The following is a 9,943-nucleotide window of genomic DNA, read 5'->3' on the forward strand; positions in this document are numbered from 1 at the left end:
AAATTCTCTCAGAAATTTAAGCACAATATGTCAAAGTGGAAAATCTGTGATAAATGCAAATAAGCCAAGATATGTTTGAAATGTGAACACTGACATTTCAATAATGGTTGATTCAAATCAAGTTCAGAACCAAGGTTTGATTAAAAGTATAGCTAAAGAATAAAATGGGAAAACATCAAATAATGTATTGCAGTGGCTTCATTTTGGCCAAATGAGATGACTACAACAGAAATGATAAACTTTTAGAAGACATTAAATTTGCAAAGTTTCAGGCAGATAACTTCAAAGATTTCCCAGCAATACATTTTTTACATATTAATCATTTCCTTTTTATGGAGCAGAGTTGAGAAATACAGTATAACACAGCAGACTCTAAACTGTCTAATAAAGAGTCTATAGACAACCTATGTTAGACTGATTTTTTAAAAAGAGAAATATATTGTACTTAAGAATGAAGAGACCACTTGCTTTTCTAGGACAGCATAATAAAGTTTGTAGGCACAAATTAATTTAGCTTATTGGCTAAGTCAGCTTCTGGACATGATCACCTTATTTACTGTTTATACATTTTTTTTAAAAGCGTAAAAAAACTTTTTAAAACTTTGGGAAATATATGTGCCATCATATTTGTATATATAATGCACTATGAAGTACATAAATAGTATATGTTACACAAAATAAGCCAACAGAAAATACATCATCTCAAACCTATTCATACTCAGCTACATATTCATTCAGTTCAGAACAAAAGACAAATAGCCAAAAGAAAACAGAGGAATGTTTTCAAGGGAAATCAGGGAAAATGGAAAAAGAGACCGAAAGCCTTGAAGAACTGTAGATAAACTGGAAAGTGAGACTTCAAGTCAGACAAAGAAAGGATGAAAGGAGGATAAGAATAAAAGGATATGGATTTAGGGAAAGGGAGTAGTAGATTCACAAAGAAACAGCAAGCCAGATTAAAAAACACGAACAAAATATATCTGCTTCTCTTTTTCCTTCCAAACAAATCTTTCTATTCACATTTTAGCAGAATAAGACACAAACAGTAGAGTACAATTCCCCAAATGCTGTGAGAGACCATTTGTGAAGTTGATAAATACTCATTAATTTTGCCAATCTTAGAAAGCCCATCATGTCACAAGTGCCACCTCTGCCCCCCTTCCACCCTCTTTGGCCATGTACAGAATGAGATTTGTCCCAGTGTTTGAGACCCTCCAAAGGTTCATAACTTCACAGACTCTGTTGAATCTCTGAATCACTTTCACATCTCTCTGAGGGGATTCAAAGGAACCTGATTCTATTTGACACCTCAGATTGATTCAAAGATTTGATTTAAAGAGGTGAGTCATCTAATCTCCTTTGAATCAAATCATCTCTTCAGAGCTCTACTCAGTCCTAGTTGGCATTAAGGGAAATCGTGCTGGGGGAATCCACGTTTAAAAAAGAGACAAATGGTTGATATTGAGGTCACTTATTGATCAGCAGTAAGTGGCTTTCATTTTAATCCCAGATCAATAGTCAAATGTTTCTTCCATTTACAGATTTTTATCATTAGAATCTGTTAGAGGGAGCAAAGCCTAAAGGGAATTTCATTTTTTTCCCCAGTAGAACAGGTTTAATCATGTACTATATTCTCTAACTGAAAAAATTCATGAAGCTTAAACATGAAAGAAACATGGGATGATGCAAACAATTTTATGGAGACATTAAAAAGTCCATATTATGAGTTGCATAATAGAATCTGTCCCATTAAAATATTTACTACATTAAAATTGTTCTGTTTTTTAAGTGCCACAAGGCTTTGTTGTTTTTGCTGTAAGAGATGATCATACCTACTATTTTGCAATATGGTAGTAAAAAGCACTTAACCACGTAGGAATCATCTTCATTGGATTTAATCATGCTTATTTTTTTTCTGGAATCTGGCCAAGTATAAAAAATCATTTAAAACACCAGGACATATACATAAATAGTATCTACCCTAGTTATTTGTTAGTAGTTTCAACAATTACAACTAATACTTTCAAGACTTGAAACAGTGTGTTTCAATGCTATACTTTTTAAGAGATTGCTAGTCATACAATTTAAAATAATTACAGGAATCATTAAATGAACACTAAAGCCAAGTGACTGAGTGTGTGTACGTGCATATATACACATAGGCATGTGCTGACACTTACGTATATTTCCCCTTTTCACTTTACATTACTCAGGGCTTTTTTTAAAAAAAATAAAATCCTGTATTTTTTAACTGATAACATGAAGCAAGTGGCAAAAAAGAAGAGACTAGACTAGGCAGAAAAAAGAGAGAAATGGACAGTTTAATTAAAAATGTATGATAGTTTAATATGGAGGAGAATTCACTAGATCTTGCTTTTCAGGTAAAAGAAGCAAAAAAACCCCCAGATTTAATTTGTGAGTATTTTTCTTTGGAGGACTAGATTATTTTAGTATTTGTGTTTGAGAATCTTCAAAACGTATGCATGATACTGTAGCTCTATACTATAATACAAAGGCTGGTATTATTATTATTAATCAATCTATCTAAAATTATTTCTGGCTTTGTTTGCATATTTTTGTTGTTCAACCATGTCCAATTCTAGGAGAGTGCCTGGACAAGTCACTGCAATTTTTTTGGCAAGGTTTTTCAGAACTGGTTTGCCATTGCAAGTTATTCTTAGGGCTGAGAGTGAATGAGTGGTCCAAGGTCACTCAAACTAGCTTTGAGCCTAAGGTGGTACTAGAACACATTGTCTCCCAGTTTCTAGTCTGCCGCCAGTCTAACCTCTACACCAAAGTGGCTTTCCTTGTTTATATAAAAGGTATCTAATATCCATTCTTATTTTTTCCCTACAAAGAGTCCTAACTCTGTGATCCAAGGATGGACATTGATTCAAATAACAATTTAAATGTATATTTTCAACAATTATTTGTTTCTCAAGGACAGCTGTCCTCAGGAATCCAAACAGAAAATAACCTTCTCAGGTCCATCAGTAAGATAAAGGTAAAGGTTCCCCTCACACATATGTGCTAGACGTTCCCGACTCTAGGAGGTGGTGCTCATCTCCATTTCAAAGCTGAAGAGCCAGCGCTGTCTGAAGATGTCTCTGTGGTCATGTGGCTGGCATGCCTAAATGCCAAAGGCGCATGGAACGCTGTTACCTTCCCACCAAAGATGGTCCCTATTTTTCTACTTGCATTTTTTACATGCGTTTGAAGGTTGGCAGAAGCTGGGACAAGTAACAGGAGCTCACCCCAATACGCGGCACTAGGGATTCGAACCACTGAACTGCCGACCTTTCAACTGACAAGCTCAGCATCTTAGCCACTGAACTACTGCGTCCCTTGGTCCATCAGTAGGATGGTGTTAATTCTAGCATTTTCATTTACTTATAATTTATCATATATTGTTTTTTGCCAAGTCATATAACCAACAACCTAATCTCACATATGTTAAAATCCACTAAAATAGACTGAACTATATGCCAGTTCAAAATTTTGAATGATTCTTCAGCAAGACAACCTCACCAGGCTTTCCATTCCATTAGTATGTTTTTACTGACACAAGCAGCTGCTGTCACTCTTCATCATCAATAAGAAAGGGCCAACAAGCTAGTAGGCAATGGCATTAGCAGTTTCTGTTTCACATAGCCAATCTTTTTGTGAGGGAGAGAGGTGCAGAACAAGAGGTGTATAAGCATATTGCAATAGAGAAGGGGAGGACTCAACCAAGGGGGTTATTAATTCTTTCAGGTGTATTGGTCTTCAGCAGGCCCTGTGGACCATGGGTGTCAAACTCACGTGATGTATCACAACATATTGCGATGTTTTTTGTCTTTGCGGAGCTGGGGTGGGTGTGGCCTGCACATGATGAGTCTGGCCCACGGCTACCAGTTTAACACTCCTGATGTGGACTCTTGACATCAATCTAGTCAGCTATCAGGGGTGAAATCCAGCAGGTTCTAACAGGTTCTGGAGAACCGGTAGCGGAAATTTTGAGTAGTTCAGAGAACCGGCAAAACCACCTCTGGATGGCTCCAGAGTAGGGTGGGAATGGAGATTTTGCAATACCCTTCCTCTGCCATTCCCACCAAGCCACGCCCACAGAACTGTTGGGAAAAATTTTGAATTTCACCCCTGCCAGCTATGTTATGCTGGTTGGGGAATTCTGGGAGTTGAAGTCCAGACATCTTAAAGTTCTTAAAGTTGAGAAACACTGCTATAGGCTATGTATTCTGATGTATTCCAGACTTACATGGCATAACTTTCAAGTTTCACATATGTCTGTAAGTGTTATCATAATACTTGATAGGCTTTTGATTTGTTTGTTTTTTGTTTTGCTGATGCAAGATTTCACAGTTTTTGGTTCCTTTAAATTTCTTTAAAAAGAAAGTTCTTGATAGGTGAAGATTGGACTTAGTATTGCAAAGAACTAAACATATCTTTAAGTGTTTTCATTCTAGGGGCTCATTGAAGTACCCAGGTGCTTTGTCTAACCCTGATTTGCACATGATCCATAAAATACAAGCTCCATATAATAACTAATCTGTCAAACAGGCCATCATCTTGCTTTTTCCCCTTGCCCTGAAAAAAATAGTGTTTTCAGTGTCATCATATTCCTACACAGTGGCATGTTCATGTATCTTGCATTAATTCTGAGTGGTATTTCTTGGATGAAGAACATGAAGGAGATTTCCCCATGTCCTATTCTGTCTTGGATTACCATTAGACATACCTCTGTCAGTTTGCTTGTTTCCCTTGTTTGTACATCCAGTGCATAACAGGTTTAAGTGCTTGCCCTTATTCTCATTATCCACAGAGCTGATCTACCATGCTGGTAGAGCAACACCATTATTCTGACTCATAACCTATCCTTTTTGAAGATCAGCTATTAAATATTGAACCAGGTTCAAAAAGGTATGCAATCCTATTGTCTAGGATCTTAGGATTTCTGAAGTCTTGTGTTGTGTTTAAAGCAGATGGACTGTGAATTGTGAGGATGAATGAGGAATGAAACCACTATTTTTCTGCCTGCCAAAAAGTGAGTGCTCTTATTTGTATGTTTTTGCAAAGATTTTATCTGCTTATAACTCTCCTGTTTTATTATTCTCACTTTGCTCAAATAGCATGGAAGCAACCAGCGAGGAGAGAGATTGTCCAGATTTGAATCAATCAAGATCTAAATGTCACTGAGACCCATCTATTGGTCTGGAAGAAACACAGTGAAAGACAGTTTCATTGAGAATATTAAAGATAGTATAGATCAATTATCCATAAAGTTTACCTTTTACCCACAGCTTTTGGTGCTTAAGTAACACTTGGAAGCATTCATGCAGAAAGTGCCCTTGGCCTTCTACAAGGATCAAGATTTAACCCTTTTGTTCTCTGAGTCACATTTATTAAAGCAATCAATCCAAGGTCTTTTTATTTTTAAAAGAGAGTAATGAACTCCTTAGTTATTGTGAATGGAGAATAACATGGATTAATTTTTTGCTAATCCTTGAAAATTAAGACAATACAATCTTACTTTTAGATTATTTTATGTGCTTTATTTCTTCCCTTTAGTAGTTGTCCAGATCCTTAGTACTATTTTTCTGTCTTAATACAACCAAGGCAAGCTTTTGAATTGTTACTTTTTCTCACCGAGAGTAAGCTATATTTTTAGTCTTTAGTTCAGGCAGAACTAAATCTACTGGTGGACAATACTGTGAAATAAAATAGCAGCTGAAGGAAGCAGTAGTCTTGTTTAACATTCATGACTTTTACCCTGTCAGTGCTGTTTCAATTCCAAAGTTCAAATGCAGTTTGAATGACAGTGGCCTTTCTACTGGAACCATAGATCCTTTAACCCATGTGAATTCATGAACTGTCTTGGGTGGAAGTTTACATTAACCCCTATGGCACACCAGTGACTTTTCCTCAGTGTCAATTTGTTCTGGCTATTCCCTGAAGACCTGCATGCATGCACCATTTACTCATCATCAAATAGGACAGAATGCATTTGTGCAAAAGCTTCAGATCAATTGTTGATTTGGATTAGAAGGACCACAATTCATAATTGTCTTCATTATACATTCAGATAGCTGTATATTGAACTTTTACATATTTTGTCAGGGCAATTACCATTACAAGATGGAATCCAAGAGACATGTTTCAGACATGTTGCTAAAAAGGTGTTATCCATTATCTTTTTTCCCATTCACAGTGGCTTGCTAAATCTTTCATCAATACTACTGATAGGTTAATAATTTCCACTATAGCTAAATGTCTATGGGGATTCTCAGTCATCCAGGTCATGGTTGTCCCCAAGGTGCTTTTGGGATGAACATCCTTCGAATGGTGTGGGAGCAGTGGTGAAATCTGAAACAGTTTGCCACTGGTTCGCTGGCTGTACATGCATGCCATGTGCCAAACATGCGCTGCATGTGCATGCGCAGTGCAACCAATCGCACGCTGCATGTGTGCGCATGCACAGTACGTGCCAAAAAGAGGCTTGGGAAGGTAAGTAGAGCAGCAATTTCTTGCTTTCTAGCGATTTTAAATTGTGCGGCACAGTTGATCATCGGAAATACCAGTTCAAAGGAACCAGTAGCTTTTTAAAAATTTTATCACTACCAGTTTGCCCAAACCGGTAGCATTTCACCACTGTGCGGGAGTATGAATGGATTTCCAGAAAAATTGCAGACTACAGGAACCATTTGCACTTCATTTTGAGATGGAGACAACACAGACAAATCCCCAACAACCTGTGCCTGTGTTCAACAGTACAGGGACACAGGGAAGAAAACTTCCTGCAGAAAGCAGAACTCCAACTTCTCAATGAAAGAATAAAATAAATTAATTTTATTATTGAAGAGAGAGTGGAACACAAACTCCAAGAGCTTAAATCACTTTTACCAACAGAAGTATTGGAACAGATCACAGGATTTATAAAGCATAACTAACACAACAAAACGAGAGCAAAGAATGACAAAAAGGCAAATTTTCTACCCTACAGCTTAGACAGGAAAACCATACAAAACAGAAAACCAACCCAGATGGACAGTGGCATGTCTCAGAAAACTGATCAATGGGTGAGAAATCTGTCTGACAGAGAGCTTACCCAGACAGAAAATAATGTTTTGGCCAAAGGACTGAATTTTGCAGTAACATCAGAACAGCTGCCAATTGTAGATCTCCTCACTATCACAGAGTTAGCCATCAAGAACAATAAACTGGCAGAACTAGAGGCAGAACAATTAAGGATGAAGGTACCTACAGCCCTCGCCAGTGCCAAAACACCCCCTTCCAACCTCACAATTCAAGAGAGCATTGACATCCCTAGGAAGAGTCCCAAATACAGTATCACCATCCTGCCAGCTGATAAAGGAAGATGCACAGTCATCCTGAACACAGATGACTACAAGGCCAAGGTAAAGGACACTGTACATGTGAGTCTTCCGAAGGACACTGTACATATGAGACTCTGAAGAGAGACCCCACCAGCAGTTACAAGAAAAAGGTCATTGATTTCTTGCAATGCCTACTGAAGGACAATGCCATCAACAAGCCACAATATTACCATCTTTACCTTGGGGAAGCCACCCCGTTGATATATGGACTTCCCAAAATCCACAAAGAGGAAACTCCACTCAGATCAATTGTCAGCAGCATCAACTCTGTCACCTACAACACTGCAAAACATTTAACCACCTTATTAGCTCCTCTAGTTGGCAATATCACCCATCACATCAATTATTCACAGGACTTTGCCACAGGACTTTAGTTTGGAAACTAAAACTGGATCTGGATGATACCATGGTTTCCTATAATGTGACTTCCCCCTTATCTGCATTCCAACAACTGAAGCTTGTTACAGTAGTGAAGAAACTACTGCTACAAGACAGCACCTTAGGTGACAGAATCAACCTAACCTCAGCTCAGATCATATATGTGCCATACTGGACCTATGCCTGACCACTATCTGTTTTAAATACAATAAAGGTATCTACAGACAAAAACACAACTGTGCCATGGGTTCACCTGTGTCCCCCATTGTGGCCAATCTCTATATGGAAGAGGTAGGCCTAGACTCCTTCATAGGAATTCGATCCACTCACTGGTATAGGTATGTGGATGATACTTGGGTCAAGATCAAAACACAGGAATTGGAAGTGTTCACCAAATACCAACTCTGTGGACAGATACATCAAAGTCTGTGGACAGATACATCAAAGTCACATGGGAAGATGTTAAGGAAAATAGTCTAGCCTTCCTGGACTGTGCAGTACACATTAAGGAAGACAGAAGCCTTAACATTGAAGTTTACAGAAACCCCCACATACAGATCAATATTTACATTTTGATTCTCACCACCCACTGGAGCACAAAATAGGAATCATCAGAAATCTACACCACCAAGCTGAAGGCCTGCCTACCAGCAAAGATGGGAAAGAAAAAGAACTGAAACACATCAAGGAAGCCCTCAGAATGTGTGGCTATCCCAAGTGGGCCTTCATCAAGTCTAAAAAAAAAGAACTCTTACAGGAGTTCCTCCATAACAGAAATGAAGAGAACAAAAAATAAAGCAATGTTGTCATTCCATATGTTGCAGGAATATCAGAAAAGCTCAGGAGGATCTTCAGCCAACACAACATATGTGTATACTTCAAACCCAAAAATACACTAAGGCAGAAGCTTGTTCTCTCCAAAGAAAAAACACCCAGACACAAACTGAGCAATGTACTATATGCAGTACAATGCAGTGAGCCATGTGCAGATCTGTACATTGGAGAAACAAAACATCCACATCATAAAAGCAGGGCACAACATAGAAGAACAAACCCATCTGGACAAGATTCAGCAGTCCATCTGCATTTAAAAGACAAAGGCCACTCTTTTGAAGACAGAAAAGTCCTCATTTTGGACAGAGAGTACTACTGGTTTGAAAGAGGTTGTCAAAATTGAACAGCCCTCTCTCAATACAGGGGAAGGTATACAACATCATCTGTCTCCAGTCTACAACACAGTCATTTCAACAGTTCCAAGAAGGCTCTACATCAATTTGCACTACTCAGGTGACACAGATAAACTTCCAGGTTGCCTCAGTGACTCTTTAAAAGAATGCAAATGACCAGCTGTCTGCAAGGAGTATAAATTCTTCCATTCCCACCATCCATCCAGAGCTGAAGAAGCTTCTTGGATGAAAGTGAAACGTCTTCAAAGGAAAACCAGAAAGTCCAGTTACCTCTTGAAAAAGCACCTATGGAACACTATAGCTAAAGCAATCCATTATTTTAGAAAACCAAAGGCAAGTTGCACTACATATACTGTACAGGTCTGGTTTACATCTGAAGAGAACCATTAGGAGACTATCATCTGCCATCTTAACTGTTAGGAGACTATCATCTGCTATCTTCAAATTATTTAATGATATGCCAGCCTTGCTTTTGAGGTTCTGCAAAAAATGATGTACTGCAAAATGCATTAAAGAAGGAACAATCCTTCTCTCTTTATCCCATATGCCTTAAAAATTGTGTTCTATGAAGTCCTATAGTTCTGCAAGAATTTGATGGAGTCCAGTGAGAAATTAAAGGCAAAAACATTCACTGAAATACATCTAATTTTGTACTACTAAAACTTTGCCTCTTGAATAGAGTTTGTAAGAGAGAGAGAGAGAGAGAGAGAGAGAGAGAGGGAGGGAGGGAGGGAGGGAGGGAGGGAGGGAGATGTGACAGGATATTCTATTACATGAAAAAGTTTGGTAACTTCAGGTGTAGACAGTATGGCTTAATTACCGTATATAAACTAGTGTACTGAGGCTTTTAATAGACTATATACATATCAACATTTTTATAGCAATCTATCAGAAAGTGGGACACGGTGGCTCAGTGGCTAAGACGCTGAGCTTGTCAATAGAAAGGTGAGCTCCTGTTACTTGTCCCAGCTTCTGCCAACCTAGCAG

The 9,943-nt window shown here is 38.2% G+C and overlaps 1 pseudogene; it reads left to right on the forward strand.

Annotated features, from left to right (window-relative positions):
• Window positions 1-2,348: 2,348 nt before the first annotated feature.
• Window positions 2,349-9,112, forward strand: LOC117666180 (uncharacterized; annotated as a pseudogene).
• The last annotated feature ends 831 nt before the right edge of the window (window positions 9,113-9,943 follow it).

The sequence above is a fragment of the Pantherophis guttatus genome, chromosome 1, assembly GCF_059756535.1.
Source record: "Pantherophis guttatus breed Tessera chromosome 1, ASM5975653v1, whole genome shotgun sequence".
NCBI classification, from domain to species: Eukaryota; Metazoa; Chordata; class Lepidosauria; order Squamata; family Colubridae; genus Pantherophis; species Pantherophis guttatus.